Source organism: Xyrauchen texanus, chromosome 31 (genome assembly GCF_025860055.1).
Source record: "Xyrauchen texanus isolate HMW12.3.18 chromosome 31, RBS_HiC_50CHRs, whole genome shotgun sequence".
Classification (NCBI taxonomy): domain Eukaryota; kingdom Metazoa; phylum Chordata; class Actinopteri; order Cypriniformes; family Catostomidae; genus Xyrauchen; species Xyrauchen texanus.
In genome coordinates, this window is record NC_068306.1 from 9863854 (window position 1) to 9882182 (window position 18329).

The 18329-nt window shown below is 37.6% G+C and overlaps 1 protein-coding gene across 1 annotated transcript in view; it reads right to left on the bottom strand.

The window, feature by feature from the left end:
• Positions 1 to 18329, bottom strand: part of LOC127624804 (calpastatin-like) — a 711053-nt gene that overhangs the window by 226957 nt on the left and 465767 nt on the right. The window lies entirely within an intron of this gene.

Consider the following 18329-nt stretch of genomic DNA (forward strand, 5'->3'; position numbering starts at 1 on the left):
ATTCACTTCCATTGTAAGTGCCTCACTTTAACCTAGATTTGTGCTTTTATTTGAAAGAAAAGGAGGAACGAGTCAAAATTAATTGACACAATAATATGCCACAAATGCAGTCGATTGTATTGAACTCGGAATATTCCTTTTAAAGCAATATTCCGCTTGACACTGATCTTGGTTACCATGGTTACGGGGGAATTAAAAGTCAAGATTTTCTGAAAAACCTTCAGTGTGAAATGCAGCCGTGTGATTGGTGCTTTCCTGTTGACGGAGGTAATATTGACTGGGTGTAATTGGTTGGTGTAACTCTGAGGGCAGAGGAAGCTTTTAGTTAAATAAAATAAAAATGTATTCTATATTTCCTTGGAAAAAAAAAAAAAGCTATTAATAAGTGTTATCGAAGCATGTTATCTTATACTGTGTCATCTATACTCAGATTTTTGTTCTCCATGCAAAACACACCAATTAGCTCTTTCTTTTAAATGATAAATAAAACGCATATTTTCATTGTAAGTTCTTGGTAGTTCATATCGCATTACCTAATAGTAACAAATACAATTTTTAATTTAAAAAATATATTCGTAAATTATAAACTTAACATTAAACATGGTTACCAAATGCTGTAAAATTATTTTGTTTATGGATTGTTCATGTTAACAAATGGAACCTTATTTTAGTGTTACCATTACACTCTTATCTATTATTTTTAGCCATTATTGTGCATTTTAGAATTATTTTCCCTTTGTTTTATTACTTATTTTATTTTTCCTATGTTTTATTATTATGTATTTATTGTGTATTTTCTTTTGTTTTTTTTTTTATAAAAAAAAATAAAATAAAAAAAAGGTATTAAGTATATTTTCAAAAAACTATATATTTTTCTGTTTAATTGGGCAGTTATGCCAAACCCAACCACTACAGAAAATTATTTTATTGCTTAGTTGTTGTTCTTCCATAATTCAGGACTTAATTAGTTTTATAATTTAAATATTTTTTAAAGACTTTTATACATTATTATCATGTATTTATAAAACATTATTTTACTTTTTAAATTATATATATATATATATATATATATATATATATATATATATATATATAAAACACTTCAATTTATTCTGCTGTTGTCCTTTTCAGATTAACATTTTTATTGGTTGATTATCAAACAGAACAAAGCAAAATATACATGCACAGTCAACCATTATCTTCCATATGTTGGTTACACCACATGACATGATTTGGTAGACAAACGTTTTTTCAAATATTAATATTAATATTTAAAATAGTTTAAAACACAATTGTTTTTAAACATTTATTTATTTCAATAATTAAAAAAAAAAAATGTATTGTCTTTGGAAGGTTACACCACATGATATTTTTTACTTTAAACCCCAGAAAAAATTTAAAAATGTCTTTGAACTCAGAAACTGAAAATATGTTAAACATAGAAGAGGTGTCTTCAAGTCACTCAGTTTAATTCATTTGCTCTATCACTCTGTTTATTTTTGTCCTCAGTTTCTAGGTCACCTGTGTATGGCGTTATTTCCCTGTCAAATGTCGAGAGCGCATTATTATAGCGCGAAAGTACATTAATGTTATGCGCGAGCGCGAATCCCTCTGCTCGCGCGCGGAATATAATGCGCCGAGCGCGAATCCCTCTGCTCGCGCGCGGGAACTGGGCGCGCGCTCTCAGATACACGCTGCTCTTGAAAGAATTTTCTCTGCGCTCGCTCAGAGAATATGCCTGCACTTAAAACGTGTTCATTGCAATCGCGAATCTCTCCTCTTCGCTTAAAGTAAGCGTGTTTGTGCTTAGACTGTGTCCCGTGCGTTCGCGCATGCCCAAGTACTCTACTCTTCGATTTCTTTCTCTTTGCTCTTGGCATAAACGCTGTCAAAACGGCAACAACCAATCAGAAAAGGCTTCAACGACTGACCAATGAAAACGCGACATCGTACATGGAATCTTATTGGTTGATATTGAACCGCACATGTTCATGTGTTCAATCAAGACGATTCAATTCAATCAAGACGAGCCGAGATGGATCCGCAGAATCGACGATCTCAGGTAAACAGTTTTATTTGTTTTGATGTTAAATATGTCAAATGTATCTTAGAAATGTCTGGGAAGAGGGCGATTGGATTATTTTACATATAAATGACCTAGACTGTCAACCACATTCATACTACAGGCGCTATGCCCATTGTAGTGAGATTTTTGAGCCAAATAGATTTGAAAGCCGATTCCAAAAGGCAAAAATAATATTTTACGTCTGATAATTAACACATTGTCTCGTGCAATCACACCAGTGATTAAACATTAAGTACGTAGCGAGATCAACTGCTAAATTCAAATCTGAAAAAAGACTTGGGGGAAAGATAAGGTGGCAACATGCCCCCGTAAAATTATGCTAGTCCTATATCTATTATGGCTGTCACGAATGAAGTGATGTGAAATGAAAAGTGTCATCTGCAATAGATTTTCTTTATCGCGGATTGCAGCGTTGAGTGTTATAACGTTAATCAATCACCCACTTTCTGTTGAGCTTAATTAATGCAGTTTGGCCAATCAGAGGCATTTTGATTAAAGGACAAGTTCGGTATTTTACACTTAAAGCCCTGTTTTAAGATCGTTTCTGATGAAATAGAACGGTTAAGATTGAAAGATTGGTTAGGGTTAGACCACTAGGAGGCGCCTTCTGGCCCATATATATCTGCGTCTCATATTGACGCTAAAGGGTGCCATGTGCGTTGGTTTTATGACGCCTTGGTCCAAATTTTAATCTTAACCGTTCTATTTCATCAGAAACGATCTTAAAACAGGGCTTTAAGTGTAAAAAAATACCGAACTTGTCCTTTAATCAAAATGCCTCTGATTGGCGAAACTGCATTAATTAAGCTCAACAGAAAGTGGGTGATTGATTAACGTTATAACACTCAACGCTGCAATCCGCGATAAAGAAAATCTATTGCAGATGACACTTTTCATTTCACATCACTTCATTCGTGACAGCCATAATAGATATAGGACTAGCATAATTTTACGGGGGGCATGTTGCCACCTTATCTTCCCCCCCCAAGTCTTTTTTCAGATTTGAATTTAGCAGTTGATCTCGCTACGTACTTAATGTTTAATCACTGGTGTGATTGCACGAGACAATGTGTTAATTATCAGACGTAAAATATTATTTTTGCCTTTTGGAATCGGCTTTCAAATCTATTTGGCTCAAAAATCTCACTACAATGGGCATAGCACCTGTAGTATGAATGTGGTTGACAGTCTAGGTCATTTATATGTAAAATAATCCAATCGCCCTCTTCCCAGACATTTCTAAGATACATTTGACATATTTAACATCAAAACAAATAAAACTGTTTACCTGAGATCGTCGATTCTGCGGATCCATCTCGGCTCGTCTTGATTGAATTGAATCGTCTTGATTGAACACATGAACATGTGCGGTTCAATATCAACCAATAAGATTCCATGTACGATGTCGCGTTTTCATTGGTCAGTCGTTGAAGCCTTTTCTGATTGGTTGTTGCCGTTTTGACAGCGTTTATGCCAAGAGCAAAGAGAAAGAAATCGAAGAGAAAGTACTTGGGCATGCGCGAACGCACGGGACACAGTCTAAGCACAAACACGCTTACTTTAAGCGAAGAGATTCGCGATTGCAATGAACACGTTTTAAGTGCAGGCATATTCTCTGAGCGAGCGCAGAGAAAATTCTTTCAAGAGCAGCGTGTATCTGAGAGCGCGCGCCCAGTTCCCGCGCGCGAGCAGAGGGATTCGCGCTCGGCGCATTATATTCCGCGCGCGAGCAGAGGGATTCACGCTCGCGCATAACATTAATGTACTTTCGCGCTACAATAATGCGCTCTCGACATTTGACAGGGAAATAACGCCATACACCTGCTGTTGACTGTCTTGCTCGGTTATGTGTTAACTGTGCTTATAGAAAAGCTGAATCTCTTCCTGATGAGGGTGAAAGGATAAGTCCTGCTTCATTCAATAATGACTCGCTTTAATGTAAACGTTAAAAATATTTATAAATTTTTTCATCTGCACATTTTCTTATTTCATTCAACATGAAAAACAATGCTGCTATAACTGTTTATGAACCATGACATATGCACAGAATTTAAAGATGAGTTACAAATCAGTTATAAAGTACATTGCAATATACAGTAACAGTGACAGTAATAATAATGCTCATAGAATATCCATTGTCCAAAAAATCTATTTAATACCATTGCACTATTTGTTACTGGACCTGTGAGCTTTAACAACCTATGACTTGCTTGTTTTCCAATCATCCTATTTGGTCCATGCATCTCATCTGCAAAAGTGATGTCATGCACATGACTATATTAAAAGTTGCAGCAACTCAAAACAATTAAACAATAACTAGACATCAGTATCTGAAGTGTGTTTAAAGGGATAGTTCACCCAAAAATTTTAATTCTCCCATCATTTACTCACCCTCATGCATTCCCAGATGTATATGACTTTCTTTCTTCAGCAGAACATAAAATAAGATTTTAGACAAATGTCTCAGCTCTGTAGGTCCATACAATGCAAGTGAATGGTGATCAGACATTTGTAGCTCTAGAAATCACATAAAGGAACCATAAAAGTAATCCATATTACTCCAGTGGTTAAATCTATATCTTCAGAAGTGATATAGTAAGTGTGGGTGAGAAACATAAATTCAAGTTCTTTTTTTACTCTAAATCTTCACTTTCACTTTTACATCTGAATGTCACATGTGGTGCTTGTTTAGTTTCACTTCACATCTGAAAGTGAATGCGAATGTGGAGATTTAGAGTAAATGAGGATTAAATATTGTACTGTTTCTCACCCACACCTATCATATCACTTCAGAAGACATGGATTTTACCACTGGAGTCATATGGATTACTTTTATGTTTGCTTTATGTGATTTATGGAGCTACAAAGATCTGATCACCATTCACTTCTAAAAATCGTTGTTAGTGTTCTGCAGAAGAAAGAAAGTCATACGCATATGATATGGCATGAGGGTGAGTAAATGATGCGAGAATTTCATATTTGGATGAACTATCGCTTCAAAGTGTCTTTCATTCAGAATGGCAAGAAAGGCTTTCAAAAAGCAGTAAACAATATTATCGCACACATAGCCTAATTCAAGTTTCTTCATGTTAATGAACAATAGGTTGAGTTCTCCTAAAGTACATGCTCTGAAAATGTACATTTTGTACCATGTGCGTGGTCACATTTAAGTGTTTTTACCCCACCTGCTGGCATCAGACGAGTCATAACAAATGAGTCATACTGTATGTATATCAAGACAATCAACATCAAGAGGCCAATTAACTGTTTCACTACATAAATTACAGAATTGCTGTATTCTTGAAACTTTGTGCAACTAAGTTTTTCATTGTTTTAGATTGTGTTATGTTCAATCTGCGACTGCTCGGTTCTTTCAAATAAAAGTGCAGGGGAGACTGTGTGTTACATAAAATTAATAAGACATTAGCCTGAAGCAAAAGATGTTATAATTTGTGTACAAATATAAAGAATGTTCAGTATAATTTGATTTACGACCATGTTATTAAATGACAGAACTGTTATCAGGTTTTTGGGTCACACAGTTGTCTGACTGAGCTGGTCACTGAACCAAACCATAATGATGTCCGAATCATGAACAATTTTTTTAATATATAATTGACATGCTTAGGGGCTGTTAACACAAAACACGTTATGGCATTAAAGCTCATGGTATGGCATGAGATGCTGAAAAAGCAACGGTCAAACGCATCCCTCTAGTTCATTTACATGGAAAAACAATTCTATCAGTAAGACATGCAGACTGATTGAAATTAAGATGATGTTTATTTGATGAATATAAAATACAGAAATGTAATGTCTCTCTTTGGCGTAAGCTCCGTCTGGTGGTCCGAAGAAGTTGTACTTGGAACCGTCATATCCTGCCGGAGATAGGAGGCAGGGGCGAGGAGCCTACCTCCGTGCAGGATGCAGGACTCAACTGGTGGTGGTGGGGTGGTGGAGGTTGCCGTGTTAGTGCACTGAAACAGCAATGTGATAGATTGTGAGCAGACTTATAAAGCAACGGCTTACATGTGATTGGCTGGGAATTACCCAGCTAATGATGTGATGATGTACACCTGCAAGTCTTCCCACTAGAACTACACTGCGCTTACATTTCCAAAACAGCGCAGACAGATGCAAAATTCTTAAAACATGCAGCACTTAAAATAATTTATTTTAATAATTTAAAACAAAGTGATAAACTATTTACCTCACATAAATATTAAACCCAAACAGTACAGAATATTACAATATGCTGCTCAGAGACTCCTGTGGACACTTTATTAGTGACAAATACATTTTTAGGGGCTGTTTATTGAAACCAACCATTCAAACGAAACGATTTGCTAAAATGAATCGGACTTCCTAAACAATCTGTGATGTTTCTACAGTGAGAGTTTATTCAGCTGTTAGTTGTTAGATGGAAATAGTGCCTCTCTGAGTAAAGAGTACCCTATGTGTTTAGAATACCACGTTTATGTGTAATATTTAGACTACAGTAAGTGTTATATAATGATGTAGTTAGTCGTTTTTATGGTGGTTGAGGAAACATTTGGAAACAAAAGGATTAGTTCACTCAAACATGAAAAATCTCTTATTTTTCACTTACCCTGATACCATCCCAGATGGGTATGACTGTTCAATTTTTTGATTTTTTTAAATATGTTGAAGCTTTGGAGGTCCTTATAATGTAAGTAAATGGGTGCCATTAGGCTGCTGGCTGTTTGACGGTCCAAAAGGCATATTTAGGAAGCATAGAAGTAATCTACATGACTCCAGTTGATCAGTTAATGTCTTCTGAAGCAAATCGATAAGTTGGTGTAAGAAACAAATTGATAATTAAAAGTTTTTATCTTTACGCCGTTGCTTCCGGTGTTATGGATCAAATGAGGATCATGTGCAAGTGCATGTGAACAATTTTACTTGCATTTTCAGCAGATTTGTTCTATGTGAATTGTCAATTGATTAAAGAAAAGACATTTTGCACATTATACATTTTTTTTGGTATCATTATTAAACTGAGTTGTTTCATCGACGTCTGTTGTAATGAATCTGACACAGTTTAAGAGTGATTTTAATGGTTTCACAAGTGATTACAAGAGCAGTAAATCATAAGTGGAACTCTTTCATTTGCAACACTTTAGCATCACAGGCTGAAATGTGTCAATAAAAGGCATATACTCTTAAAATATTTCCATTTATTAAAATAAATATATATATATATATTGTTTGCAATTGATAGCAAGGCTGGTTGGTCCAGCGGTAGCTTGTCTGTAACCATATGAGTAGGCCTGGGTTCAATTCCCCAGTAACCATCATTTTTTTGCTTCAGAAGACATTAATTGATTGACTCTAGTCATGTGGATTACTTTTATGCTGCCTAAATATGCCTTTTGGACTGTCAAATGGCCAGCAGCCTAATGGCACCTGTTTACTTACATTATAAGGACCTACAGAGCTTCAACATTTTTCTAAAAATCTTTATTTGTGTTCTGCTAAAGAATGACATTCATACACATCTGGGATGGCATCAGGGGATGTGAATAATGAGAGAATTTACTTTTTTGGGTGAACTATTCCTTCAAGCCTGTACAATAATAACCATGTAACAGGTCAGACAGTGCCCTCCTGTGGGCATAATAACAAATAACAGGTTTCCACGAGAACATGATCAGAATCAGAGAATCAGAATGAGCTTTTGTTGTTGTGTTGTTGCGTTGAATTCAATCAGAGTGGATTTACATATGTACATGACATATGTATTTACATTATTGCACTATGTGGGAGTCTTGAGGCAGTTTATTTGTTCATGTGGAAAATGGCCTGAGAGTAAAAACTGTTCTCGTGCCTGGATGTCCTGGCGCTCATTGCTCTGTAGCGCCGGCCAGAGGGCAACAATTCAAAGAGGGAGTGGGCGGGGTGTGTGGGGTCCAAGAGTGATTCTACCAGCACATTTCCTCACTCTGAAGACGTACATGTCTTGGAGGGTGGCCAGGGGGGCACCAATATTCCTCTCAGCAGTCCTGACTAAGAAATGAGTCTAAGAAACACACACTGTGAAAGGTGACTAGAGTGAATCATCAGGGTGGCTTATCACATTTAGTCTAGAGCACAACATGACACATAGACTAAAGCATGTTTTACTGACACTGTACTTAAGCTGTTAGTCTTAAATAAACATTATTCAATAGCAGTGATAGTATGACTCCAACTATAGTCATTTAGCAGGGGGACTTGTCTGCTGAAATAAATAACGTCACAGTGACTTAATTACTCACAATGTCTTAAAGTCAGTTTTGTATACGAGACCAGCTCATCCGAGTCCAAGTCTAGTCCGAGACCAGAGTAGGCTGAGTTCAAGTCAAGACCAAGACCAGAGAGGGCTGAATTTGAGTCAAGACCAAGACCAGTAAAGGCTGAGTCAAAGACAAGAGTTTTTATGAATGTATTAAATGTATAGTTTAAAGGACTATTGACTCTAGGCGCATGTATCAAATAAACCTCTCTTATTATTTGTGTAACCTTATGTTGGTTAAACAGTATTACCAGCTGAGAATAAAAATGAAGGTTAAGTGAACATATTGGTATTAGAGTGGTGGTGTAGTGGGCTAAAGCACATAACTGTTAATCAGAAGGTTGCTGGTTCAATCCCCACGGCCACCACCATTGTGTCCTTGAGCAAGGCACTTAACTCCAGGTTGCTCCGGGCAGATTACCCTGTAATAAGTGCACTGTAAGTCGCTTTGGATAAAAGCATCTGCAAAATGCATAAATACTGACTGGGCCAATGTGGCCAAAGCCCAGGGGGCCCTTGACTGCCTGGGGGGCCCTGGGCTTTAAGCTTTCGCAATCCAGTTTGGCCGCTCGAAAACCCATCAACAATGAAATCCTTTGTGCTGTTCAGACCAAGTCAGTGCAACGAACCCAGATAGCACAAAAATATTGGCACCCTTGGTTAAGATGTGCAAAGAAGGCCTAAATATGAGCCAAAAATGGTCTTTATTGCTTATCCTTTTGATCTTTCATTCAAAATATTCACAAAAATATATCCTCTAATGGATATCAAACAATTACTAATCTAAAAACTAATATTTTTGTCAAATATATGTGTGGGACAATTATTGGCTCCCCTAGAAATTCTTATGAGTAAAATAGATCTGAAGTATATAGGAACATGAAATTGTTCAGCCATGACTTCCTGTTTCAGAGGGGTATAAATATGAGGTAACACACAAGCCAAATTCCCTTAGTCATCAATCACAATGGGTAAGATGAAAGAATAAAGTTATGATGTGCAGCAAAAGGTTGTTGAGCTTCACAAATTGGAAAATGTCTATAAGAAAATAGCTGAAGCATTGCAAATACCCATTTCACCATCAGGGCAATAATTAAGATGTTCCAATCAGCTGGAGATGTTAAGAATCGACCTGGAAGAGGACGCGTGTCTATATTGTCTCAAAGCACGGTGAGGAGGATGGTTCGAGTTGCTAAAAATGTTCTAAGGATAGCTGGAGAATTGCAAAAACCTTGGGGGAGTCTTGGCGTCAGAAAGTCTCCAAAACTACAATAAGATGTCACCTACATCCCAACAAGTTGTTTGAGAGAATTTCAAGAAGAAAGCCTCTGCGATCATCCAACAAATTCAAGCATCTTCAGTGTGCCAGACACTACTGGAACTTCAAATGGGACCGGGTTCTATGGTCAGATAAAACAAAAATAGAGCTTTTTGGCAGTAAACACAGGCGGTTTGGCACACACAAACTCAGAGCTTTTATCTTGGCAAAGGGCGGTTGCACAATGTATTGAATAAAAAGGTGCCAATAATTGTGCCACACATATATTTGACAAAACTTTGTTTTTTGATAAAACTTGTGCAATTGTTTGATATCAATTAGAGGATATATTTTTATGAATATTTCGAATGAAAGATTAAAATGATAAGCAATAAAGACATATTTTTCACATCCTTCTTTGCTCATATTTACCAAGGGTGCCCATATTTGTACATCTCTGAGAAGTCTGTTTTAGATCTTTTCATCTGGAAAGCATCAAGCATGCTAAACATCTTAAAATAATCATATTTACAGTCATTCTAAATCATAAATGTCTGTAAGACATTTGTTGAGTGTCTTATTGGCATATGAGACATACTTCTTATAGCAAGCAACGTAAAATAGACGTCTTCCAGATGTAAACACACACATCAAATAGACATCTGGGTGTTGTACGTGTGCTATCAGGGAATGGAGTATAATAAAAATAGTGCTCCTGCACAAAAAAACTAAACATAACATAGCAATGTTTACCTAGAAAAACAACTGAAAAACAGCATGAATGGACGCAACAATGCGTTTGGTGTGGACAGCCCCTTATTTAGAAGACACAGCATTATTGGAAGTTTCTCAAATATGTCATATAGGTTTGTATTTCTTAACGTCCTTCCAGACATATCACTTAGTTCACCAAATGACATAATTTGACCACGTCAGACCATGTCATTAATGCACGTAACAACATCAACACGATGAATAAATGGTTCCTCCAAAGACTGCCCTTTTTTGGGCTGTTCGTGCTGGCAGCTGGTGCATAAGAATGAGAATGAAGTTAAAGGGAGCCCTGCTTTTTGGTAAAGCCACCCTCACTCCTTTTTATTTACCCCATTTTCAATCACCTTCCTCCCCACCACGCACATATAGCGCATATACAGTATAGTGATTTAGAGGGCGTAGCAAGCCATTCAGATGCCCTGTGCAACTACGCATACTTGTGAGTTTATATTTAACTGACTTTAGTAAGGTGACACTCTGGATGTGCTCCATATCTCCATACACTCATGAATGCTTCAGTTTCTGTGCCAGAACTGGACCAAATCAGTAAGCATGTGTCTGGACTGGCAATAACAGCACAATTGAACCCTTACAGATGCATAGAGCTTTCAGTGCTTTTACAGAGCCTTTTAGATTTAGGAGTGTGTAGAAATGTTGACTTTGTTCTGTTTATGAAGACCACCTGTAATTATTTTATGTGCATCAACTGTTGGTTAGTTTCACCCCTGGCAAAGCTGATTTGAGACCGTGTTTCATTAGAAGGTATACTTCACTCTTATAGGGGCTGAGCGGATAATGAAATATGCCAACATATTTAATAAACAAACAAACATGCAAGGAATGGGGAATCCGTAGAACGTTTATGAAGGAAAAATGTAGCAATTCTGTGGAAATCTGCAGAGTTCTGCACGCTAAGATTCCGTCTGGGCCTTGTCATTGCCTAATAAATGTACACATACATTTTAAAGATGCAAAAACGTTTTTTTGACATGCCTAAAGAAGTGCATAATACTGCATACATGCTCATAGGTGTCCATTTAAAGATGACTATTGTATCGGTCAATGCAACATAACTAAATGAAAAAATGTATAAAACATTTATCATAATAAACCTGTGCATCTTTGATCTATAATCACTTCTGTACTTTCTGTACTTCCATTACATTTATTAGGGGTAATCGAAATGGCACAACCCGTGACATTCTACCTACATTTTACAGTCAGACAGAACTGGCAGAACTCTTGGCAGTCTGTCTTCTTGGAACAAGGGTGAGGTTTACCAGTTAGTAACCTTAGAGGTGACACAAAAAACGTCATAACATCTAACCTGTAATGGTCCAGGTAGTTAACGCACCTACCAACATCAAGTATGTTTACATACTCTATGTATTATGCAATTAATTAAGCGCTGTGCACCAAAATAGTCCTTTTATTCTAGTAAATCTTAAATGCATTACTAGAGTTACAAATGTGTGTATTTTATGAACTGTGATGTGACATTTCGGCCAAGTCTCCAAGAAAACAAATCAGTACAAAACGTCCAACTTGCATCAGCCACTGTGTGTGTAATAGAGAGTGTGAGTGGTTGCTTAACTTTGGGATGAGAATGACGCTTGATATTTTATAAGTGTAAAAGTGTTTGGAGGACCTGCAACTCAAGACGTGCGTGTGGGTCAGGTTTTGTGGGGACCACATGTCCCCTCGAGGATTGTAAAACCTGAAATCAGCTATGTTGTGAGCAATCCTTATGAGAACAACATCTTGATAAACGCTAAATTATATCTAACTGAAAATCTCTGCAAAAAGTTATTTGTGAGGGTTAGGTTTAGGAGTAAGAGTAGGGTTGAGAGATTAAAAAATCATTAAGTCAATATAAAAGTAATGGATGTCAATGGAAAGTTTCCACCATGACAGCAAAACAAACCCGTCTGAATGAGTGTGTGTTTGTAGGCCTGCCCCCATGACCCAACCCATATCTGCCCAGCAACTGTTCCATTCAGACACACACATACAAACATAAGAAGCATCAACATGCCTGTTAAACACACAGTTATGGCCATGCTGATTTTACAAGACGTCCAGCCTTTCCACACCTGTTCCATTTTCCAACACAATGCTGTCAATGATCGGCCATAAATTTATCAGCATTACAAAATAACAAGTCTTCCATTACACACTCACACACAACCTGAATGATGTAATGTTGTCTGTTTGGTGTTATATTTATTTGCAGCGGCAAGTCAGATTAAGCTGTAAAAATTAGAGGAACTTCTTTAGACAAAAAAGTCAACAATAAGTCTTTCAGTGGAAAATATGTCAATGCAAACATTAAACCTAACCCAAGCATAACCCTAACCATAGGATAACCCTAAGGATTACAATGTCAAATGAATCTCTGTGAATGTTTTTTGTTTATCCTAAATAAAAATGACTTGGTGCTTTTTATTGAAAAGCAAGGGGGCTTTTGTTTAAATATTGAACTTAACAAAGCATCCCACTCTATCTCCGTTTAAAGACACAGATGCTTTCAATGACCATCCTGTCTTTGTTTGGTGTCTATAAGAGAGTCTCTGTGTGTGTGTGCGTGCGTGTGTGCGTGCGTGCATGTGTATGTGTTTGTGTGTACGTGTTTATACTACATTGTGGGCACCAAATGTCCAGCCAGTCAGCGGTCCCAACGAGGGAAATGGCTTAGTAAATATACGTTTTTTTGAAAATTTAAAAAATGCTAAACGTTTTCTGTGAGGGTTAGGCTTAGGGGTTGGGTTAGGGTTAGGGGATAGAAATCATTGTTCGATTTGTAGAAAATCCATAAAGTGCATGGAAGTCTATGGAGAGTCCCCACAATGATATAAAACAAGTTTGTGTGTGTATGTGAGTGTGTGTGTGTGTGTGTGTGTGTGTGTGTGAGGGGGGGGGGGGTTGTCTAGTGGCACAGAATCTGATAAGTGGGGCTCAATGGGGAAATAAGGCCACAATACTTGACCTTTAGGTGTGTGTAAGTAAAAGGAGATAATTAAAAAATGATACTGTGTTGCAAGTAAAGGAAATAAGGAAATTTGGTTGTGAGTAGATGTTTTTGACGAAGTAAAAGTAGCATCAACATTCTTTCAACTTTCTCTACTCAGATTCCACAGAGGGGAAAAAAGGAAACCTTATGGTTTGGAATGACATGAGGGTGAGTAAATGATGACAGAATTGTACTTTTTTAAGGTGAACTATCCCTTTACTGAGAAATTAAACATGATAAAAGCTTTCATAAAATGAACTTTGGAATTGTAGGATTTACTTGCAAACCTGTCTTTGAACCTCATTAACATTTCATGTTATCGTTTGCATAAAGGAGGTGGTTAATAGTGTGTCTAAGAAAGAAAGAACAAGGCACTTCTAAGAAGCATCCCTCTCCTTCCTTTGTCAGAACTCATATATGATTTCCCCTGTGGAGCTTTAAACATTTCTCATTTAACCCTCATGTTCAGTTTGGTGGCTGAGACACCATGGCCTGTTTAATAGCTCGGGGGAAAAAATTGCCATTGAAGTATCAGGCTGATATTTCATTTTTTCCTTATTTTACGAGAACTGATTGTAAACAAAATTCCACTTGATTACATGCTTCAAACATGTACCAAGGGACATGTTACTCATATCTTTTTTCTCTATACTATACTTACAGTGAGGAAAATAAGTATTTGAACACCCTGCTATTTTGCAAGTTCTCCCACTTAGAAATCATGGAGGGGTCTGAAATTGTCATCGTAGGTGCATGTCCACTGTGAGAGACATAATCTAAAAAAAACAAAATCCAGAAATCACAATGTATGATTTTTTAACTATTTATTTGTATGATACAGCTGCAAATAAGTATTTGAACACCTGAGAAAATCAATGTTAATATTTGGTACAGTAGCCTTTGTTTGCAATTACAGAGGTCAAACGTTTCCTGTAGTTTTTCACCAGGTTTGCACACACTGCAGGAGGGATTTTGGCCCACTCCTCCACACAGATCTTCTCTAGATCAGTCAGGTTTCTGGGCTGTCGCTGAGAAACACGGAGTTTGAGCTCCCTCCAAAGATTCTCTATTGGGTTTAGGTCTGGAGACTGGCTAGGCCACACCAGAACCTTGATATGCTTCTTACAGAGCCACTCCTTGGTTATCCTGGCTGTGTGCTTCGGGTCATTGTCATGTTGGAAGACCCAGCCTCGACCCATCTTCAATGCTCTAACTGAGGGAAGGAGGTTGTTCCCCAAAATCTCGCAATACATGGCCCCAGTCATCCTCTCCTTAATACAGTGCAGTCACCCTGTCCCATGTGCAGAAAAACACCCCCAAAGCATGATGCTACCACCCCCATGCTTCACAGTAGGGATGGTGTTCTTGGGATGGTACTCATCATTCTTCTTCCTCCAAACACGGTTAGTGGAATTATGACCAAAAAGTTCTATTTTGGTCTCATCTGACCACATGACTTTCTCCCATGACTCCTCTGGATCATCCAAATGGTCATTGGCAAACTTAAGACGGGCCTTGACATGTGCTGGTTTAAGCAGGGGAACCTTCCGTGCCATGCATGATTTCAAACCATGACGTCTTAGTGTATTACCAACAGTAACCTTGGAAACGGTGGTCCCAGCTCTTTTCAGGTCATTGACCAGCTCCTCCCGTGTAGTTCTGGGCTGATTTCTCACCTTTCTTAGGATCATTGAGACCCCATGAGGTGAGATCTTGCATGGAGCCCCAGTCCGAGGGAGATTGACAGTCATGTTTAGCTTCTTCCATTTTCTAATGATTGCTCCAACAGTGGACCTTTTTTCACCAAGCTGCTTGGCAATTTCCCGTAGCCCTTTCCAGCCTTGTGGAGGTGTACAATTTTGTCTCTAGTGTCTTTGGACAGCTCTTTGGTCTTGGCCATGTTAGTAGTTGGATTCTTACTGATTGTATGGGGTGGACAGGTGTCTTTATGCAGCTAACGACCTCAAACAGGTGCATCTAATTTAGGATAATAAATGGAGTGGAGGTGGACATTTTAAAGGCAGACTAACAGGTCTTTGAGGGTCAGAATTCTAGCTGATAGACAGGTGTTCAAATACTTATTTGCAGCTGTATCATACAAATAAATAGTTAAAAAATCATACATTGTGATTTCTGGATTTTTTTTTTAATATTATGTCTCTCACAGTGGACATGCACCTACGATGGCAATTTCAGACCCCTCCATGATTTCCAAGTGGGAGAACTTGCAAAATAGCAGGGTGTTCAAATACTTATTTTCCTCACTGTATATTACTTATATTTTGGGTCTTAGACACTCGGGGTATAAAACACAAATAAATCCAATGAATTTTCAGTTACTAACATTTTTTGATTACACACTGCAGCAGTTATTTACTCTTTTGTACAGTGTACAAATTGAAACCAAACTGAAGAAAAGTAGCTAGTAGCTCAGTCACAGCATGCACAAAAGATGCAATGAAAGTGAATAATAGCTAAGACTAAGAAGAAAAAAGTCATGTTTAGAACAAAACGAGGGTGTGTAAAATATGAATGATCATTTTTAGGTACACTATCCCTTTAAGACAATCACAACAGAGCGTTAGGGCTGAAATTTCTCTGTCAGTGATAGAGCACTGATAAGGGATAAACTCTCGTCCCACCAGTGTTTAGAGGCATTAAAATACCTCTCAAAGTCAAATTCCCTTCCACTGTTCTGACAGTAATAATATCATACTGCTCTGAGGATGAAAACACCTCATGTTTGTCAACTCTGGTCAACGCAAGGCAGGCAAATATAGCCATCGAGTGATAAATAGTCTTACACGGCACATGTCACTACTATCAGGTAACCCTCTTTAGGGGGACGTTTACTAAAAATAAAACCTCTCCCCAAACCCCAAGACCTTTCAGCTTTATGTGCACCTCATACTCTCCAGACCGACATCACCGTTGGGGATCATTTCTGATTTGGATGGAACAAAAGGTATGTGGATAACTTTATGGGGATTTTTCCACTGGCACAAACAGTTTATCTTCTGAATTCAGAGAACTGATTCTAAGTGCTACCTGATGTCAGTATGAGGTATTTGTACTTGGTCTATCATGACAGATGTGTCCAAAATTAGGTAATAGGCCTGTCAAAGGTTGTCAGGTTTTATGGGTATGACGTGTAATTGAATCATAAAAACAATAATAAAAAACTGCCTGGGATAAGCTGAAATATTTAGTTTTCTAAATGCAAAATGTGTTCTTTGTTGTTATTTTTACTGTGAGTTTTCATGATATACTGGCAAGAAATGGCCACAAAGCGTTTAAAAATGATTTATTCTTTTATGTTCTAAAAATTACTTGACCATATGTGAATTCAGCCTTTTCAGTGTCAAAACTACAAAATGTATTCTTGCATGTAAATATGCTCATGGAAGTGAGTAAAAAGGAAGGTGCTAGGTGGAGCCAGTGTATACAAGTAATATCATTTTTATTATGTTTTGTATTACATCTCTGTAGTAATTTATGACATCTTGCATCTGCTTGAAGTGTGCGATGACAGCTTTATAGAAGCTTAAAATCATGTGCGTAGGAAAAAGAGAGTCATATTCATCCAGTAATTCCAATCTGCTCATAAGATAAGTGGTACCTAATAAGGCAGCATTAATTTGCCTAAAATGCTGCTCATTAGGGATAGAAATATAGCCACTGATTGTTAGTGACTGGGTTGCATTAGTCCAGTAATTAGTAACTCTTACAACAACAAAAAAGTACTCTTCCATGGAATGATTACCACATTCATGTGCTGGCTCTGGCATTTACATGGTAGTACAAGGTACTTCAAAGAATACCATTATACTACCATGGTACCATATGTTAAAAACCCAACATACAGTGCTAATTTTAGTTAAATGGAGACATTAGTCGTAATTGTAAATTACCTAATTTGGTGTTATAAGAATTTACTGGGATCTCTTTAATCTTATCCCTTATTTTCTCCCTTTTATTTTCCCCCTTCCTTCTCTTCAGTGATGTGTTTACAGTGATACCGAGAGAGATGAGATGACAGCTGAGCAGGTTGACATGGCCACACCGGACAGTCTGCAGCTCTTGGACAATGATGCTGTCAACTCTTTCTTCACTTCAATGCCCTTGCAGAGAGAGGATTCAGATTCAGACCAGATACTGGACAACCAGACAGATAATGACTTCAGTCCACCCCCTGATTACCACCCGGATCCAACCTCAGAATGCTCAGAATCAATGCCATTACCATGCCAAGACAAGACCATGGAGATCGATAGTCCTAAAATCCAAAAGGAAAAAATATTTGAGAATGCATCAGATTTAGTCTTAATGCGGCCCTCTGATCATACTGGATTGCTAGACATGACTAGAAATCATCTAAACAAAAATAAAGTTAATTGTGACTTTGATAATGTTGCTGTAAAGGATACTGACAATATCTCAAACAAATATAGCAACCTTGACCTACAGCATCAAACATCTCAGAGTCTTATGGATGTAGACAATATGACAGACAGAAACCAAAATAATGCAAACATTAATGCAGTTCCAGATGAGGCTGATGGGAGTCCTTTTGCAAGTCCTGAAGTCCCTTTGAGTAAATTTTCTTACTCTCCAACATTAATAGAACACCAAAGACCTGCAGAACAAGACAACATGAGCACAGACTTCACCTTTGACCAATATGTCTCATCTAAAAGTCTTGGACTTCAGAGTAGCCAAATGGGTAATGATGTTGAACTTCCCCTGATAAACAAGGTGTCTGACATAAAGAATGCTGAGCAAAGCCCAGACCAGCCATGTTCAATAACAGAAAATGCAACTGATACTTACTTTTCATTAGGTTTCCTCAGCCTGGCCTGCCAGAATTTGCTTAAAGATGTCGATCTTTCAGTTCATGGGGCGGCTG